Source organism: Pongo abelii, chromosome 4 (assembly GCF_028885655.2).
Source record: "Pongo abelii isolate AG06213 chromosome 4, NHGRI_mPonAbe1-v2.0_pri, whole genome shotgun sequence".
In the NCBI taxonomy this organism is placed as follows: domain Eukaryota; kingdom Metazoa; phylum Chordata; class Mammalia; order Primates; family Hominidae; genus Pongo; species Pongo abelii.
In genome coordinates, this window is record NC_071989.2 from 171,062,339 (window position 1) to 171,081,857 (window position 19,519).

Below are 19,519 nucleotides of genomic sequence, written 5' to 3' on the forward strand. Positions count from 1 at the left end.
CTTTTCATTTTGTTTAAAAACCACTACATCTTTCAGGAAATTCAAACAGAGTCAGATTCTATTTGGCTACCCCTTTCCCCTAGAACACTTTCAACTATTTTGTTTGAGTTTATTGAAAAGTTTTAGAAAATACTCAATGAATGAACAATTCAGAAGCCTTGAAGATGGAAAAATTATGGACCAAATTTTGAAGTCAAGAATGTTCTCATTCATGTTACATTTGTTCTTTATAATTTTACTTGCTGTCTCTTTGTAGAGTTATAGTTATGCCACAGCTATAAATATAAAACAAAGGCTTGGTTTTATAGTTTACTTTCTGTTGTCTAACATTTCCATCAGAAACACTAAGTTTCTGGTTATAAATTTCCTCAGTAGTATTAAGGAAGTCTGCTTACCATCTCAACAGCTAAGTCTGCAGGACCTGAGATGCGAAGCCTCACTCAGATGTTTCTGCTGAACCCTTCTGTGGGTTATTACTCCTGAGTGAATAACTCTATCTTTGGGAAATGTATTCCTGGGTTGCTCTTGTTTTTGTTCCATAGATTTTCTGGTAAGGGAAGGAGTAAAGAATACGTCCTAATGTAACACCAAACCCCGTGCGAGGGTGCTCAGAATGGCATAAAGAATGGTAGGTATTAACCATCCGAACACATGGAGAATATTTAGAACAGTATCCAGCAAACAGAAAGTAATAGTTTTATAACAGCAATTGTAATAATCATCAATAGCTTCCTTAGTTGTAGTGTAATAATGTAAGGAAGATATATCTCCTACAAGGAAAAAAAGACAGAAAAGCAGGTAAGAGTATCAGGAGGATTATCATTAGAAGATACTCTATATAGAGTTTTCTGTGTTATATTTTTCCTGTGGACCTGGACACATTGTTGTTAGCACTGGGTATCCTCTCATTGCCAGCTTCTGCTTTTGCCTGCACTGACCTTGAAGTAGTAGCATTTTGTCATATCCGTGAAAAACAGAGACATAAAGGAGACTGCAACGGTCATAATTCTCCTATATCAGGGGACAACTTTGGATATAAGTATCAAAACCCTTCATGACTGACTGCCCGACAGAGGCCAAACCAAGCTTTGTTAATATAGAGGTTACCTAAGAGACTCATATGTAATGTTTCTGATCACTTACTAAAAGAAAAGATCTGATATGTGTGTTCACTCTATAATATTTTTGTCCTCAGCCACAGTTGTTTACTTTCCATGCTGGCGCTTCTCCCATATAGCCAATAAACTTCCTTTATTGCTTCAAGCAAGTCTGCTCTGGTCCCTGATGGCATACCCAGCTCAGCAAGGCTAAAGCCCTATAGTTAACCAGTCACCTCCTTAAACAGGCAGTTCAGTAACCATCCATCATTATTTGAGCAAACTCCTTCAGGGTCTCTCCTCTCACTAGAAACATTTAGCAAATTATTTGTTCCCTAAAAGCAGGGTACTCTGGCCAGACATGGTAGCTTATGCCTGGAACCCCAGAACTTTGGGAGGCTGAGGCAGGTGAATCACCTGAGGTCAGGAGTTTGAAACCAGCCTGGTCAACATGGCAAAAGCCCATCTCTAAACACACACGCACACAAAATTAGCTGGGCATGGTGGTGCACACCTGTCATCCCAGCTACTTGGGAGCCTGAGGTGGGAGAATTGCTAGAACCCAGAAGGCAGAGGTTACAGTGAGCTGATATAGGGACACTACACTCAAGCCTGGATGACAGAAAGACACTCTGTCTCAGAAACAAACAAACAAACAAAAGAAACCAAAAACAAGGTGCTCTATAGGGGGAGATAGGATTCTAGTTCTAAGAGAAGTCTCCATTTCAGATTTTATATAAACGTGGCAATTTATAAAAGGAAGAAATAGTACTAAAAAGCTCTAGAGGTACCTTAATTCTTTAAAATTGCAAAATGTACTCTTAGCTCTATTGATTTCCCTTGACCACAAGTTTAAATTAGATTGTAGTCATGCATTTAATACATGGCATTAGCTTGGCAGAGTGAGAAAAGAAGCTACCGTTTTCTATATTTCCTTCTTGGCACAACTGTTACAATACTACTTCAGAAAAACCATTCATTTTTCTATTCTTTTTTCTATTTTACAAAAACTATTGTGAAAATAGTACAATTATTCTTTCTTAGTTCCTTTTTTGAAAGATTCACTGTTCTAAAAATGCCATTTATCTTTTATTCATTCAGATTTTAATCTGCAAATATATTTTAAATATCTATCAATAACCCAATTCACCCAGCACTAAAATATATAAATTATTATCATTTTATTGAGGATAAAGGAAAGATAAAGAAGAATAGAAAAAGGAGATGGGAGCCTGCACTCTCTTGAGCAGATACTGGGCTCAATGCAATTTGTACACATAAATACATATATATTTCTAAGAAGAACACTGAAATAAGAAAAAAAAAAGGAAAAGAAAAGAAAGAAATCCTTAGTTGTTTGCCCAAAATCACAAATAAAAAACGGGAGAAATTAAATTCAAATCTAGGGTACCAGGCTAACCCTTGTGAGTTAATGGGAGTTCAGTTGCTTGTTAAAGTATATCAGTCTAATAATACCCGCAACTAAGTGATGAAAGAGTGCGGAAATCCATGTGTGACGGAGGAGCAGAGAGAGAGCTTCATAAGGAAGATGCACATGATACGGACCTTAAAAGACAGATCTAGTTTGAGCTTATGGAAGGAAGAATGGTCTCCTCTCTCAGAGTATGGTGATAAGCCCTCATCAGATTAAAGAAGTTGAGCTCTTCTGCCAGTTGTCTCAAAGGTTGAGGAATTTCAATATCATTTGCCATGGAGCTCAGCATTTCTTGGCTATACTAAATCTAGCAGATGCTAACAGACAGAATTGGATGGCTGTAGCCTTCTAGTTTATGAGAAGACTTACAAAAAATTTTCAAAGTCCACATTTAAAACTAATGGGATTAAGTACATGAAATGCAGTGTAATTATTCTTCATTCAGGTGTGTGTGTGTGTATGTGTGTGTGTGCGTGCATGCGGGTGCACACGTACAAGTGTATTCTCTTAAGTAAATTTTGGTTGCCATAGTGTTAAATGAAACCCAGCTTTATGGAAAACAGTATGGAGGTTTCTCCAAAAATTAAAATAGAACTACTATATAATACAGCAATCCCACTACTGGGTACATATCCAAAGGAAATAAAATCAGTAAGTCAAAGAGATATCTACATTATCGTGTTCATTGCAGCATTATTTACAATAGCCAAACTATGAAATCAACCTAAGTGTCCATAATAGATCAATGTATAAAGAAAATGAAGTATATATAAACAATAAAATATTATTCGGCCTTTAAAATTTTGGGAAATCTTATCATTTGGAATAACATAGATGAACCTGGAGGACATTATGTTGAGTAAAATAAGCCAGACACAGAAAGACAAACACCATATGAACTCATTTATATGTGGAACCTAAATAAAGTCAAACTCAGAACCAGAGAGTACACTGGTTCCTACTAGGGACTAAATTGGGGATTGAAGAGATGTTGGTCAAAAGGTACAGTATTTCAGTTAGACAGCAGGAGTAAGTTCAAAAGATCTATTGTACAACATGGTGAGTATAGTTAATGACAATATATTGTATACTTAAAAACAGCTAATAGAATAGATTTTAAGTTTTCTCATTACAAAAAAATTGATATGTATGTGGGGTGACACATATGTTAGCTAGCTTAATTTAGCCTTTCCACAATGTGTACATATTTTTAAAGAGAACATTACACACCACAAATACATATAGATTTTAGTTGTCAATTTAAAAATAAATTTAAAAGTGGATCTTTGACTTAAATGTGAGTATCAAAAATGAATTCAAGCTTCTACTAAAGAACAGCAACAAAAACAACACAGACAAGTTTGTGGAAGAGGAGGCAGAGCAAGATGTCCAAATAGAACCCTGTAACAATTGTCCCCTCCACCTTCACCCAATACCAAATTTAATAACTATCCACCAAATTTAATAACTATCCACCAAAGAAAGCACCCTCTTAAGAACTAACTAAAAATCAAGTAAGTAATCATAGCACAAGGTTTTAACATTCTAGCAGGAAAAGAGGAATTGAAGAGGGTAGGAAAGACATTCTTATATTGTCAACACCACCCCTCCCTCATCCTGTGGCAGTAACACTGTGATGCGAAGAGAGAATCTGCGTGCTTCAGGGAGGGTGACCGTGGTGACTGGGGCTTTGAATTGGAACTCAGTGCTGCCTGTCCCAGCAGAAAGAAACGTATGGTGGAAAGAATTCAACTGTCAGACATTTATGGACATGCTCTGGTCTAGCGGGATGGAGTGAGGAGCTTGTTACCCTGATGGGAAGGACAAAGCCTGGCTGGATTTGCCACTTGCTGAATGTAGAGCCTTTGGGCCTTGAGTGAACATCAGCAGTAGTCAGACAGTGGCCACCACGGGCTTTCAGCAAGACCCAGAGCTGTGCTGACTTCAAGTCTGACCCAGCACAGTGGCCATATGGGTTCTTGTGTCACTTCTCCCCCAGCTCCAGGTAGCTCAGCAGGGAGATAGACTAAAACCAGAAAAAGCCACACCAAAAATAGAAAATTATAGGCCAATATCCCTGATGAACATTGAAGCAAAAATTCTCAACAAAATACTAGCAAACTGAGTTCAACAACACATTACAAAGATGATTCATTATGATCAAGTGGATTTATCCCAGGGATGCAAGGATAGTTCAAAATATGCAAATTAACTAATGTGATGCATCATATCAACAGAATGAAGAAAAAAACCCATATGATCATTTAAATTGACGCACAAAAATCATTTGATAAAATTCTACATCTCTTCATGATAAAAACCCTCAAAAAAACTGGATGTAGATGGTACATATCTCAACACAATAGTGATACAGGACAAAACTACAGCTAATGTCATAGTAAATGGAGAAAAACATAAAGCTTTTTCTCTAAGATTTGGAACAAGTCAAGAATACCTACTTTTACCACTGTTACTCAACACAGTACTGGAAGTCCTAGACAGAGCAAACTGACAAGAAAAAATAAATAAAGGGCATACAAACTGGAAAAGAAAAAGTCAAATTATCTTTGTTTGCAGATGATATAATCTTATATTTGAAAAATCCTAAAAACCCTGCCAAAAAACTAATAGAACTGATAAACAAATTCAATAAAATGGCAGGATATTAAAATAAACGTGCAAAAATCAGTAGCATTTCTGTATGTCAACAATGAACAATCTAAAGAAGAAATCAACAAAGTAATCCTATTTACGATAGCTACAAATAAAATAAAATACCTAGGAATAAACTTAATCAAAGTGAAAAATCTCTACAATGAAAACTGTAAAACATTGGTGCAAGAAATTGAAGATGACACACAAAAAATGGAAAGGTATTCCATGTACATGGATTCAAAGAATGAATGTTGTTAAAATGTCCATACTACCCAAAGCAATCTACAGATTCAATGGAATACCACTTAAAATCCCAATGACATTCTTCACAGAAATGAAAACAAAAAATCTTAAAATGTATACAGAGCATGAAAGACCTGGAAGAGCCAACACATCCCAAGCAAAAAGAATAAAACTGGAGGAATCACATTACCTGACTTCAAATTATATTACAGAGCTATAGTAACCAAATCAGCATGACATTGGCATAAAAATAGACACATAGACCAATGAAACAGAATAGAGAACCCAGAAAAAAATCCATACATTTACAGTGAACTTGTTTTCCACAAAGGTGTCAAGAACATACATTGGGAAAGGACAGTCTCTTTAATAAATGATGCTGGCAAAACTAGATATTCATATGCAGAAGAATCAAACTAGACCCATATCTCTCACCATACATAAAAGTCGACACAACATGGATTAAAGACTTAGGTTTAAGACCAGAAACTATGAAATTAGTAAAAGAAAATTTTAGAGAAACACTCCAGGACATTGATCTGGGAAAAAGAGTTCTTGAATAATCCCCATAAGCACAAGCAACCAAAGCAAAAATGGACAAATGGGATCACATCAAGTTAAAAAGCTTCTGCACAGCAGGGTAACAATCAACAAAGTGAAGAGATAGCTCATGGAATGGAAGAATATATTTGCAAACTATATATCTAACAAGAGACTACTAATTTGAATATATAAGGAGCTTAAACAACTCAGAAAAATATAGTAGTCTGATTAGAAATGGGCAAAAGATCTGAGGAGATATTTCTCAAAAGAAGACGTACAAATGTTGAACAGATATATGAAAAGATGCTCAACATGATAGATCATCAGAGAAATGCAAATCAAAACTACAAAGAGATATCATCTCATCCCAGTTAAAATGGCTTTTATCCAAAAGACAGGCAATAACAAGTGCTGGCAAGGATGTGGAGAAAAGGGAACACTCATACACTTTTGTTGGAAATGTACATTAGTCTAGCCACTATGGAGAACAATGTGGAGGTTCCTCAAGAAACTAAAAGTAGAATTACAGCAATAGATCCAGCAATCCCACTGCTATGTATGTGCCCCAAATAAATCAGTATATTAAAGAGATATCTGTACTCCCATGTTTATTGCAGCACTATTCCCGACTACCAAGATTTGGAAGCAATTTAAATTTTCATCAATAGATTAATGGAAAAAAACACATTTATATACACACAATGTAGTAGTATTCAGCCATAAAAAAGAATGAGATCCTGTCTTTGCAACAACATGGATTGAACTGGAGGACATTATGTTAAGTGAAATAAGCCAGACACAGAAAGATAAACTTCACATGTTCTCATTCATTTGTGGGAGATAAAAGTTTATGATTGTACTCATGGAGATAGTAGAATGATGGTTACCAGAGGCTGGGAAGGATAATGGGGTGGGAGAGTGGGGACGGTTAATAGGTACAAAAACAGAATGAATAAGATCTAGCATTTGATAGCACAATAGGGTGATTATAGCCAACAATAATTTAAATACATTTAAATTTAATATATATAGTGCATTTAAAAATATAACAACAAAGGGCGTGGTGGTGGGCACCTGTAGTCCCAGCTACTCTGGAGGCTGAGGCAGGAGAATGGTGTGAACCCGGGAGGCGGAGCTTGCAGTAAGCCGAGATGGGGCCACTGCACTCCAGCCTGGGCAACAGAGCAAGACTCTGCCTCAAAAAAAAAAAAAAAAAAAAAAAAGAGTAAATGCTTGAGGTGATTAATGCCTATATCACATTAATGCCTATATCAAAATAGCCAATGTACCCCATAAATATATACAATTACATACCCATAAAAATTAAATATTAAAAATAAAACGAATTTAAAAATAAAACATAAGGTTACCTTTGGAAAAAGATTTTAATAAAATATTTATTTTGGATTGTTGCTAGGCATAGTCTAATAGTAAATTAAAAATATATACATATATATGTATATATACACACCTTTACCAGTAAGACTTGTCATTCTTTACCCAGCACCTCTCTCTCTCTCCCCTGCCTCCATCTCTCTTTTCCACACAAAAAACAATTCTGTTAAAAGCCAGAAGCCTTGCAGTAATTGCTTTCTTGGGATTCTGAAATTTGTGTACCTCTCCCTATTCATTTAGCTGTTTGAAAACAATGAGAGATTTCTTAACACAACCAAAGAAGATTCAGATCTCACAATCTATAGCCTAGAAAGGTGTTGCCATGAATGCAAAACATTTGGAAACGTTGATGGGCTAAGTTTTATAACTTCTAGTGAACCAGCTCTTCTGAGGGCAAGGCCAATGTAGTATTTTCAATGTCTCCAACCCTTCAAAATTGCCCTTCTCTCAGCAAGACACCTAGGTTCAGGGAGGCTGAGAAGGCTACATTTTGAAAACACATTGTTTAAAACTCTGTTTTAGAAAAAAATATTGATGCTGTTCTATTAACACTGGAATGAAATAGAGAAGAGTTTGACTCAATAATGACAGCATATTTATGTTCCCAAGAAAACAGTCCCATTTTAATTGGCTAAGGGAGCCACCACTCAATCCTCCTGCTCTGTGGGATTGTAAAATTAGGTGAGCATATAATTAAGGACGAAAATCCAAATGTAAAATAAGAGTTACTTTATTAATCTGGACTAGTACTGTCTGTCTCACTCATTGCAGGGCTTCTGATAATGGTGATGAAGATGGTTTAAGCTTGAAGTTGAAATGAGACTTCCTTCTCCATTCACCTCCTGAATTTTAAACAGTTATGTCTCAGGATTTAGTTGTGTATCATTGCATTTTGATTAATTGGCTTAATTGAGGATTATCAGTTGTTTTATACCATTGCTTTCCTAATCTTGAATTTTTAAATTCATTTCTAGACATTTCTGCATGTGTGTGTTTCTATGTGTGTGTGCACATGTGTGTGCATTTCCATCACAAAGTATTTGTTAAAGATACTGTTTTTTTCTGGTTTGTTTTCCCCCAGGATTTCTGAAAACACACACACACACATGCACATTTGCATATAGATGACAATTTATATCAATATAGACTTCTTGGGTTATTTATAGTTCTTTTTTCTCAAGACTGTCACTATCATTGCATTGCCTTCTGGTGTTTCATGCTGTATATGAAAAGGCTAAGAGAGCTTTTTCTTCTACATAGATAACTTTTTTTATTTCTCAAAATCCTGTTAAATTTTCCTTATTCTTGAATTTAAAATAAAATTAAAACAACATACCTAGCTTTGATTATTTTTTTTACCTGTGTGAGCCTTTTTGATCTGCATATTTAAATCTTCCTATCAGGAAAATTTTAAGTGTGCTCTGTGATTTCAGTAAATATTTTTTCCCCCCAGCTCCCCATCAAACCAGGCAATTCTTCATACAGAGAAACTAGAATTCCGGTATCTATTAATGTCTTCCAACTACTGTATTGTAACACTTTATTTTTATCTTCTGAGATCTCAGTGAATATATCAATTTTGTCTTCTATATTTACCTGGATTTCTCTTCTTGATTTTTAATTTAATAATTATGTTATTCATCAAAAGTATTTTTCAATTATAGATTTCATGCACTTCACATCTGTTTAATTTCATAAATCAGCCATGTATCATCCTCTTTTGTTCTTACACAAAATATTTTTCAGGTACAAAGTTTTAGCTGATTCTTTGGGATATTTCTCTTTTTGTGGGCTGCAGTACATATTTTGCTTAGGTCCTATGTTTTTCTTTTGTACTTTAAAAGCTCCACTCAATAACGTTGATTTGATGGTAGACAGTAGCTATTGGAGCCCATTTGGAACAGGATTTCTTCTTCTTGCAGTATCTGTTTTGAAACAAAACACTGTCATTTCATTAATTCATTCATTCACTTATTCGATAAAAATTACATTCCTACTAGGGCCCAGACACACGCAATGGAAATATAATGGAGACCCAGCTAGGCTGCCTGTTTTGGCTACCTGCCCCATAAAAAAGAAGAAATTCAACGGATCTATTCATTTCAGGGAATAATACTTAAGTTACTATTAGCGCTGAAAGTTATCCCCATGCCAACCTGTGGTAGTCTTTATAGAAGTAAAGTAGAGAGAGCAAGAGGTCAGCCACCCTCTCTACCTGTACAATAGGGTGTAGTCTTACATCCTGCCAATATTTTCATTGTTAGCATGGCCTTTTACCATTTCTTTCTGAAGCCTGATGCTTGACAGAGACTTCTCTGAAATCAATGTGCATTGAAAAGTAGAAGTGGGAGAGAAGGAGCAGAGTGATTTATGATACGAGTTATAGTATTGTGTCTACAAGAGGCTATGTGTAAGACACAGCTTCTTTGTCTTCTGAAAGCTGCTGACACAATAAACTACCTAGTAAGCTAATTGTGCTTCTGAGAAGTCATCTCGTCATTTATCCAGCTAAATGAAACATCAGTAGCAGAAACCTTAGGATCCTAGTGATGTCAGAGAAGAATAGTTAAGGTAACATCAATTTATCTTGCCTCCAATCAAGTGAAAAAACGTTGGGTTTTTAAAGAACTTAACGCAACTACTGCTGCAAATAATATCTATTGCTGCTAAATCTTCAGATTCAAGTTTTACAATCATTTTCTGAGTGCTTCTTATATGCTTTCACATTGACTTTCTTAACTTTTATAAAAATCGTGTAAGGTAATGTCAAATTTCTCCTTGATACAGGCGAGAAAACTAAGAAAAGTGAATTTGCGATGTTGGCCTAGGATTGGCGTGTAATTCTTCTAATGTAAACCCGTCAACAAGCCCAACTCAAAAGAAGCAACAATAATATTAAACATATACATATTGTTGAGTTAAATTGTATATACACTTTACAAAATGCATTTGTAAACTTTCTTGCTATTCCAGATCGTCATCATCTTCCACATCCTTCATGTTTTGGCAATAATTGATACTTTAAAGGAAGATTTCAAATATACTGGCTCATTTAAACATCAAAATTACCCACGATGAAAAGCAAAGCCGGGACAATACCAAAGTACAGAGAAAGAAGCTAAGGTTTAGAAAATTGAAATGTCTGACACTAAGTTTCTTCAAATATCTAGGGTCAGAGTTCTCTCTTGCACCTGTCATTACAAATATTATCAACTGCCACAAATGTGTTTCATATTATTCACCAGCAGTTAATATCTGGTAATGTTTCATTGTTACTGGACCTCAGAAACTTTTATGATGTAGCCTGGACTGTGTTTAAATGTAAAAATTGAAAAATATTGAGAGGTGAAGCCAGTTGGACTTCCTGGGTCCAGTGGGGACTTGGAGAAGTTTTCTGTCTTAAAAGAGGATTGTAAAATGCACCAGTCAGCACTCTGTAGCTAGGATTGTGAAACGCACCAATCAGCACTCTGTGGCTAATTAGAGGTTTGTAAAATGGACAAATCAGTGCTGTGTAAAATGGACCAATCAGCACTCTGTAAAATGGACCAATCAGCAGGATGTGGGCAGGGACAAATAAAGGAATAAAAGCTGGACACCCCAGCCAGCAGCGGCAACCTGCGGGTCTCCTTCCACGCTGTGGAAGTTTTGTTCTTTTGCTTTTCACAATAAATCTTGCTGCTGCTCACTCTTTGGGTCCACAACACCTTTAAGAGCTGTAACGCTCACTGCGAAGGTCTGCAACTTACTTCTTGAAGTAAGAGAGACCACAAAACCACGGGAAAGAAGAAACTCCGGACACACCATTCTTAAGAGCTGTAACACTCACAGTGAAGATCACCGGCTTCATTCTTGAAGTCAGGCGACCACGAACCCACCAGAAGGAAGAAACTCTGGACACAATATCATATATATGGAACAGGCGAGAAGCAGTTAAGCCATGTGCTGAGTGATTCTGGGAGAACCAATAATAACTACAGAAGAAAAATGGTTGTGGTCTGGGTGGACTGAGAAAGGAAAACTTATTTTTTCATGTTAAGGTAAGACTTTGTCTATTTTGAAACGATGACAGTAGGATCTTAGTAAGGATCCAGGCATTGTTAATAGACAATTTGATTTTTGCCACAAAGAGCGAAGCAAGTGGGAGCCATATAGTTTGGGGCCACATAATTCTGTTGTTTCATGACATAAGTAGAGGAAATTCTGACCTAATAAATGTGTCTCAGAGCTTTCTGATGCATGCAGAACCATCCTGGAGCTCTGAAAATTTGCCAAATTACAACACTGGCTGGAACTAAGGAATAATAGAACACGAAAACTTGGAATTGGAAATGAATTTGAAATGTATTCATTCCAGCTCTCTGATATCCCTAAAATATGATTGTCCAGCCTCTGCTTTAAATCATTCTGATGAGAAGAAACTCATTGAGCCCTGAGGTGGTTTATTACAGTGTCGGATAATGTTTTTTCTTAAAAATTCACCTGTTTGTAATTTGCATCCATGATTCTCAGTTAACCCTCAAGAGTTTCATTGAATAAGCCTATTCAATTTTTATTCATCAAGAACTTCAAGCATTTATAGATATCTATCTTATATCTTCCCAGGTCTTTTCTTTTTCCAGCTAAATATCTGTCATTTAATCAACTTTCTCTTATAACACATAGTTTTTATTCCCATGTTCTAAGTCCTTTTCATTTTTTGTCTTTTAATTTGTTAACACTTTATTTAAAATCCTACCTGTGTTCTGGTCCGTTTATGACTATGAGACCAACCCAGGAGAAGGCTTTTCAGGTAGTTGTTAACTCTGTCAGCCCTAATGAGTATGGCTCATTTACCCAATGAATTTATTTAGACATCACAAAGGTTGTTCCCCTTGCAGTCTATAAGCATTTATTAATTGCTTGTTTTCTGCCTATTTCAGTATTTCACACAGAAAATAGAAATGCTTTGTGTTTCATTCCCTCCTTTCTCTTTCACCTACTTCTTACCCTTGTTGATATCTGCTCTCTGAAAATACTCCTCCTGATGCGTAAAATTACCGTGATGGTAACTGAGGAAAATTAACCCTCCATTTCCACCTGTTGGTTTGCTTCGCTCACGTGTACTTTGTCTTATTCGCGCTCTTCTCTCTTTCCACGTCCAGTCATTATGACATTGTGCTTAGCCCTCTTACAAAATTTCAGGAATAAAATAGATCATTCAGCCAAGAAAAACTATGCATTGTCTACTATGAACAAGACATTAAACTGGGTACTGGAAATCAATGGAATAAATAAGACACCGAATAAAAGACTTCAAGCTCTGAATTTTTAATTAATGTATCAAAAAAGTTTCAGGGCTCATAAATTAATCCTCATAAAACATCATTAATTTAATATTGTAATCTTAATTTTACACATGAAGAATCTGATGTTTAAACTTGTTGGGAAACTTGTCTATACCAATAGAGGTGATACATGGAGGGTGTATAAGGTTATCTGATGCCAAAGTCCACTAACTCTCAACCAAAATATAATATTAGGTTGGTGCAAGATCAATTGTGGTTTTGCCATTAAAGTGGTGGCAAAAGCCTCAGTTACTTTCATACCAACCTAATAAATATGTCACATTATTTTAGGGTATCATTTCAGCAGTCATTGTTATTTCTCCCATTTAATCTTGTCGGTTTTAAATCTTCTTCAATTATTTGAGCCTATTTAAGGCAAAAACACATCTTATTTTAGGAAAATGTAGTGTATTCTGCCAAGAGGTGGCAGTCTCATTCATTATAAATTTAACTAGCCAAGGGCAGGGATATTTGTTAGTGTTCCAGATAGTCAGGCACCTCTGATTTGAAGTTGTTTGGAATAGATTTGGAATTTCATGGAACAAATAATTCACCATTTCATAAAGCGTTAAAAATCATCATAGTCACTCTGAACAAGCACAATTGAGTGGAATACAATAGCAATTTTAAAACTCCATAAAAAGCAGAAACAAAAACAACTATGTTTCATCTCTAAAGCTAACATACTGAAGGAACTGATTTAGCAATTCTTGTCTTACCTGTAAAGCTTTAGATATATTTAAACAACCAAGCAAATTCCTATTAGGGAACAATCTAGGGGACATAGAATATGACTCTTCATTTTCTTGTGAGAACTCCCATGTATATGGGAAGTTTCTCCTCTGCCCTCTTAGGGTCTCCAGCTGGGCCTAAGACTTAAACTGAAATAATTTGGATGAACATGAGAAAAGTATACAAGTTTTATAAGGATAGTGCATATACATGGGAGTCCTAACAAGAAAATGAAGACCCAGAGAAGCGACCAGAGCAGAAGGTTTATATGCCTTTTAGAAAAATAATTGATAAATATGTGAAGAAATGGGATGAAGAAAGGGTTTGGGCTAGCGGCAAAAAAGTTGTGGGTGAGTCACTAAGAGATAGATGCAGAAAACTAATGGAAAATATGGCTATCTCAGGAAATGTGTACAGATGCATTTTAGCAACCATTCCCATCTCTGATGATAAAGATGGGTTTCTCTCTCCTTGGTACTAGGAGGGAACCTTTCTCTTGGGATATGTTATGACCTGTTTTTAAGTAGAAAAGGCCATACTGCACACAACAATGTCATGCATGTATTTTTTTAAGTTGGATTCTCTAAAATAACTGCAAGGTAAATGCAGAAATTATTCAAATGGTTGGAAGGAAGTGATTCAAGCAGCACTAAAGAAGCTACTAGCAGCCTGGGAGGGATGCTGTAGGAACTCACTTCCAGAGTCATTTAGAAACAAACTATTGAGGAAACAATTAACTTCTCTTGGAAGAATGAAAAGAAAAAGGAAAAAAAAAACCCTTCATTATTTACTAGTAGAAAACACTCCTGAGTTAGTTCTTGGAGAGATCATGCCTCCAACAAATTAGCCATTTAGATAAGCAAGAGTACTGTAGGATTTGGCTCTCTAATTTATCCATGTTTCTCAAGAGATTTTGGGTTACTTTGTTTATTGTAATAATAGTGTTAAAAAAACTTTTATTTTTTTTAAAAAAAGAGGGTGTAATTATATAGATACAAAATGACCACATGTCAAAAGTTGTATTCAACTCAGTCAAGAAGAAAACCAGTAAGATGTTTCCTTAGATTCTCAAAGGGAGAACTAAAGGGAAGGTGACTATAGGAATGCTACTTCAGGAATGCTGAAGTAATTTTGCTAAATAGATGCAAAACTGGCAAAACTGGTCAATCTCCACAAATCAGTAATCAATTGCACACAATTTTCAGTGTTATAAAATTGAATTTTTATACAATTATTAGTTTTCTATAATTTATAGGGTTATAAAATAGTTCAAAAACACTGAAAAGCAAGGATAACCTGGAGACAGTACTAGACAGAACACTCAGTAATCATTTTGGTCCATTTTGAAATCCTTCACATTTTTTTCCTATACTAGAGTCTTGTTTTAATTGAACTGTATAGGATTATGAAAACGTTCTAATGTATATGTGAGCTTTTAAAAAAATAATGTATATAATGTAGGTTTGGCTCTTCAAAAGCATTTTGATTTCATAGGAAGAAAAGCTTAATGAATCAAGTATTGTCTAGGTCACTTTGCTAGAAGAATTGCATCTAAACATTGATTAATGTGCTAAACATACATTTATTGAGTACAGGTTGTAAATAATGCACTTCCTGGCAGAAACATAATTAACCTGGGCAAAATAAGTTTATTTTATATTATTTATTAGCCTGCCAGAGCAGATGCTAGTTACAGCAGAAAGATCTATTGGATTTATTCTCTACTATTTTAAAGGGTTCCCTGTTTCAGTAATCTCTAAAAGTAGGTATGAAGGCTATTTCATACTGCTTGACACTCCAACAAGGTAAGTAACATCCATCCTCTGCCTAATTCCTTGATACTCATGAGCCAAGCACTTATTTGAAATACTTCTCTCTTGTTAAAGAGGCTCTCTAACAACAAGGAAATTGTTTGAGCCAAAAACTTTTTAAAAATCACACATTAGTATGAAACAAGACTCACAAAGCTTCCCAGCAGCCTTGGGGGCTGACGGAATATAATGTGTCTTCTGTCCTCCATCAAAACTTTCAGGACACCTAACCTGGAGCCTTTTCTTTATCCCACATTGTCAGTGCTGCAGAGTTCCAGTACTGTGCCCTCTGGGAAACGGTTTCTCCGCTGGTGTGGAAGTTTAGGACATGCCATCCCAAAATATGCCATTTTGCTATATTGATTATGTTGAGCTGAAGGCACATGAGAAACAGCAGATGCAGGAAGGGCCTTTTGACCTCACCTTTCTACTTAAAAACAGGCCGTAACACATCCCGTGAGAAAAGTGCCTTCCTAGTACCAGGGAGAGAGAAACATCCTTATCATCAGAGATTGAAATGGATGCTGAAATGAATCTGTACAAATTTCGTGAGAGAGCCATATTTTCCTTTAGTTTTCTGCATCTATCTCTTAGTGACTCACCTACTTTTTTTTTTTTTTTTTTTTTGCTCCTAGCCCAAACCCCTTCTTCAACTTCTTCAAGCCATTTCTTCACAAATTTATCAATTGTTTTTCTAAAAGGTATATAAGCTTTCTGCTCTTGTCACTTCTCTGGGTCTTCATTTTCTTGTGACTCCCATATACATGCACTATCCTAATAAAACTTGCATACTTTTCTCATTTTCATCTGAATTATTTCAGTTTAAGTCTTAGGCCTGGCTGGAGACCGTAAGAGGGCAGATGAGAAATTTCCCATATACATGGGAGTTCTCACAAGAAAATGAAGAGTCTTATTGTATGTCCCCTAGATTGTTCCCTAATAGGAATTTGCTTGGTTGTTTAAATATGTATGAACATTCTGATTACACATTCATGAGTATATATTCATTAACTTTTAAAACTGCAGATATTTCTCCCAAATAAAGTTATGTCTGTGCATTTTAGATATGCAATAAATTCATTCATTCAAAAATATTTACTTAGAATCAATTGGTTAGTGTAGACAAATCTCTGTTCTCAACAACTCTTCAGTCAAATGGAGGAGATAGCTATAGAGCTATAGTTATATTTATTCTGGAATTACTTGTGTTTCAAAATATAGATTTTATTATTAGTCAGGTATGGCAAGGCCAACAGATTAAGAGACAATTGTCGTTGAAATGGTAGTTGGTTTTATTCACAGATCCCAAGAAATAGGCTCGCAGGTTTTATTCACAGATCCCAAGAAATAGACTCACACTGAGAGTGGTCACGCATGGCAGCACTGGGGTTTATCAGCAGGTGGGGATGAGGGTGGAAAGTGTGGGCAAGAACCTTAACAGTGATTTCCAGAAGAAGACACTGGGAAGGCTTGTAAGTAGATTTAATTGCCGTGGGCTCTGGGGCCCTCAGGAGCTATCCCTAATTGTCTTGCACCTGGCCCTGGAGTGATTAGCCAGGCAGAGAGTGGGATAGTGGCCCAGAGTGTGAGGGCCCAGTAAGGGAATTTGTTGAAGTGTGAACTCTGGATTGGTTGGTTTGCATTTGAAAAGCTCACTCTTGGTGGAGTTGTTTACTCTCTTTAGGAATTAGGAACTAGAGAAACCACAGGAGGGGCTGGAATAGAAAGGCCCCAAATGTCAAAACGTCAAAATACAGAAAATAAAGAACAAGGTGAATACACTCATACTTAATTTTTTAAACCCTCAGTACCAGAAGTAATGATGAAGAATAAAGGAAATGAGGGGAAATACGACCAACCATGAAACAAACAAAAAGTTCAGAATTGTTTGTACTTCTTTCTAACTTCTTATAATGGGAATAAGATAGATAAGTTGAGCAAACTGTGAATCCAGGGAAATAATCATAATTAATAACAGCAACTATTCAGGGTTTGCTTATCATGACTTGGGCATTATGATTAGTGCTTCTCATGCAGTTATTTTATTTGATTTTTCTGGCAACTCTGACAGCGTTAGGAAAGTGAGGCTTAGAGAGTAAGTAATTTTTTTAAGTTTACATAGCAAGTGAGTAGTAGAAGTGAAATTTATGCTAAGATATTTTCACTCATGTCCGTGTGAAGAGACCACCAAACAGGCTTTGTGTGAGCAACATGGCTGTTTATTTCACCTGGGTGCAGGTGGGCTGAGTCTGAAAAGAGAGTCAGCAAGGGAGATAAGGGTGGGGCCGTTTTATAGGATTTGGGTGGATAAAGGAAAATTACAGTCAAAGGGGGATTGTTCTCTGGCGGGCAGAGTGGGGGTCACAAGGTGTTCAGTAGGGGAGCTTTTGAGCCAGGATGAGCCAGGAGAAGGAATTTCACAAGACAATGTCATCAGTTAAGGCAGGAACAGGCCTTTTAAACTTCTTTTGTGGTGGAATGTCGTCAGTTAAGGCAGGAATCGGCCATCTGGATGTGTACATGCAGGTCACAGGGGATATGATGGCTTAGCTTCGGCTCAGAGGCCTGACATTCCTGTCTTCTTATATTAATAAGAAAAATAAAATGAAATAGTGGTAAAGTGTTGGGATGGTGAAAATTTTGGGGGATGGTATGGAGAGATAATGGGCGATGTTTCTCAGGGCTGCTTCGAGGGGGATTAAGGGCGGCGTGAGAACCTACAGTGGGAGAGATTAAGCTGAAGGAAGATTTTGTGGCAAGGGGTGATATTGTGGTGGGACTGTTAGAAGAAACATTTGTCATTTAGAATTATTGGTGATGGCCTGGATATGGTTTTGTATGAATTGAAAAACTAAACGGAGTAAGAGAAGGAGAAAAACAGGTATTAAAGGTCTAAGAATTGGGAGGACCTAGGACATCTAATTAGAGTGCCTAAGGAAATTCAGCATAGTCCTGTCAGCAAAGATTATTTATTTACTTCAAGAGTTAAGAGTGGCAGTTTGGGGATAGCACCAGGAGATATCAGCTGTGATGACTTGGAGAAACAGTGTAAACCGGCAGTGTAAACAAGAGCAGGGCATGTATGAGTAGTTGAGAATGGTGAATAGGAGTATGACTAGACAGAAGATAGTAGGGATGACAAGTTTTTCTGGGGCACAGTCTAAGCTGGTCTGGTGTCTGGAATGAGACTGGGGCCTAATAAAAAGGAGCATCTATACAGGAGCTCAAATGGGCTGCACCCTGTAGCATTCTGAGGACAGGTCTGACTTCTGAGAAGGGAAAGTGGTAAAAGTATTGTCCAGTCCTTTTTAAGTTGGTGGCTGAGCTTGGTGAGGTGTGTTTTTCAAAGACCTTTAGTCCGTTCTACTTTTCCTGAAGACAGAGGACCATAAGGGATATAAAGGTTTCACTGAATACTAAGAGCCTGAAAAAGTGCTTGGCTGATTTGACTAATAAAGGTTGGTCTGTTATCAGACTGTATAGAGGTGGGAAGGCTAAACTGAGGAATTATGTCTGACAGAAGGGAAGAAATGACTGCGGTGGCCTTCTCACACCCTATAGGAAAGGCCTGTACCTATCCAGTGAAAGTGTCTAGCTAGACTAAGAGGTATTTTAGTTATCTGACTCAGGGCATGTTGAGTAAAGCTAATTTGCCAGTCCTGGGTGGGGACAAATCCTTGAGCTTGATGTGTAGGGAAGGGAGGGGGCCTGAATAATCCCTGAGGAGTAGCAGAATAGCAGATGGAACACTGAGAAGTTATTTCCTTGAGGATAGATTTCCACGATGGAAAGAAAATGAGAGGTTTTAAGAGGCGGGCTAGTGGCTTGTACTATAGCATAGCCTGCCTTTGCTGGTGTGTGGCGATTAGGCCTGGTGGAACTGCCATCAATAAATCAAGCGTGATCAGGGTGAGGAACAGGAAAGAAGGAAACATGGGGAAATGGGGTGAATGTCAGGTGGATCAGAGAGATACAGTCATGGGGGTCAGGTGTGGTACCAGGAATAATGTGGGAGGCTGGATTGAAGTCCGGGCCAGGAACAATGGTAATTGTGGGACTTAACAAAGAGTGAGTACAGCTGAAGGAGCTGGGGAGCAGAAAGTATATGCGTCAGGTATGAGGAAGAAAATAGATTTTGGAAGTTATGAGAAATGTAGAGAGTAAGTTGAGCACAGTTTGTAATTTTTAGGGCCTCTAAAAGTATTAGGGCGGCAGCAGCTGTTGCACGGAGACATGATGGCTAGGCTAAAACAGTAAGGTCAAGTTGTTTGGACAGAAAGC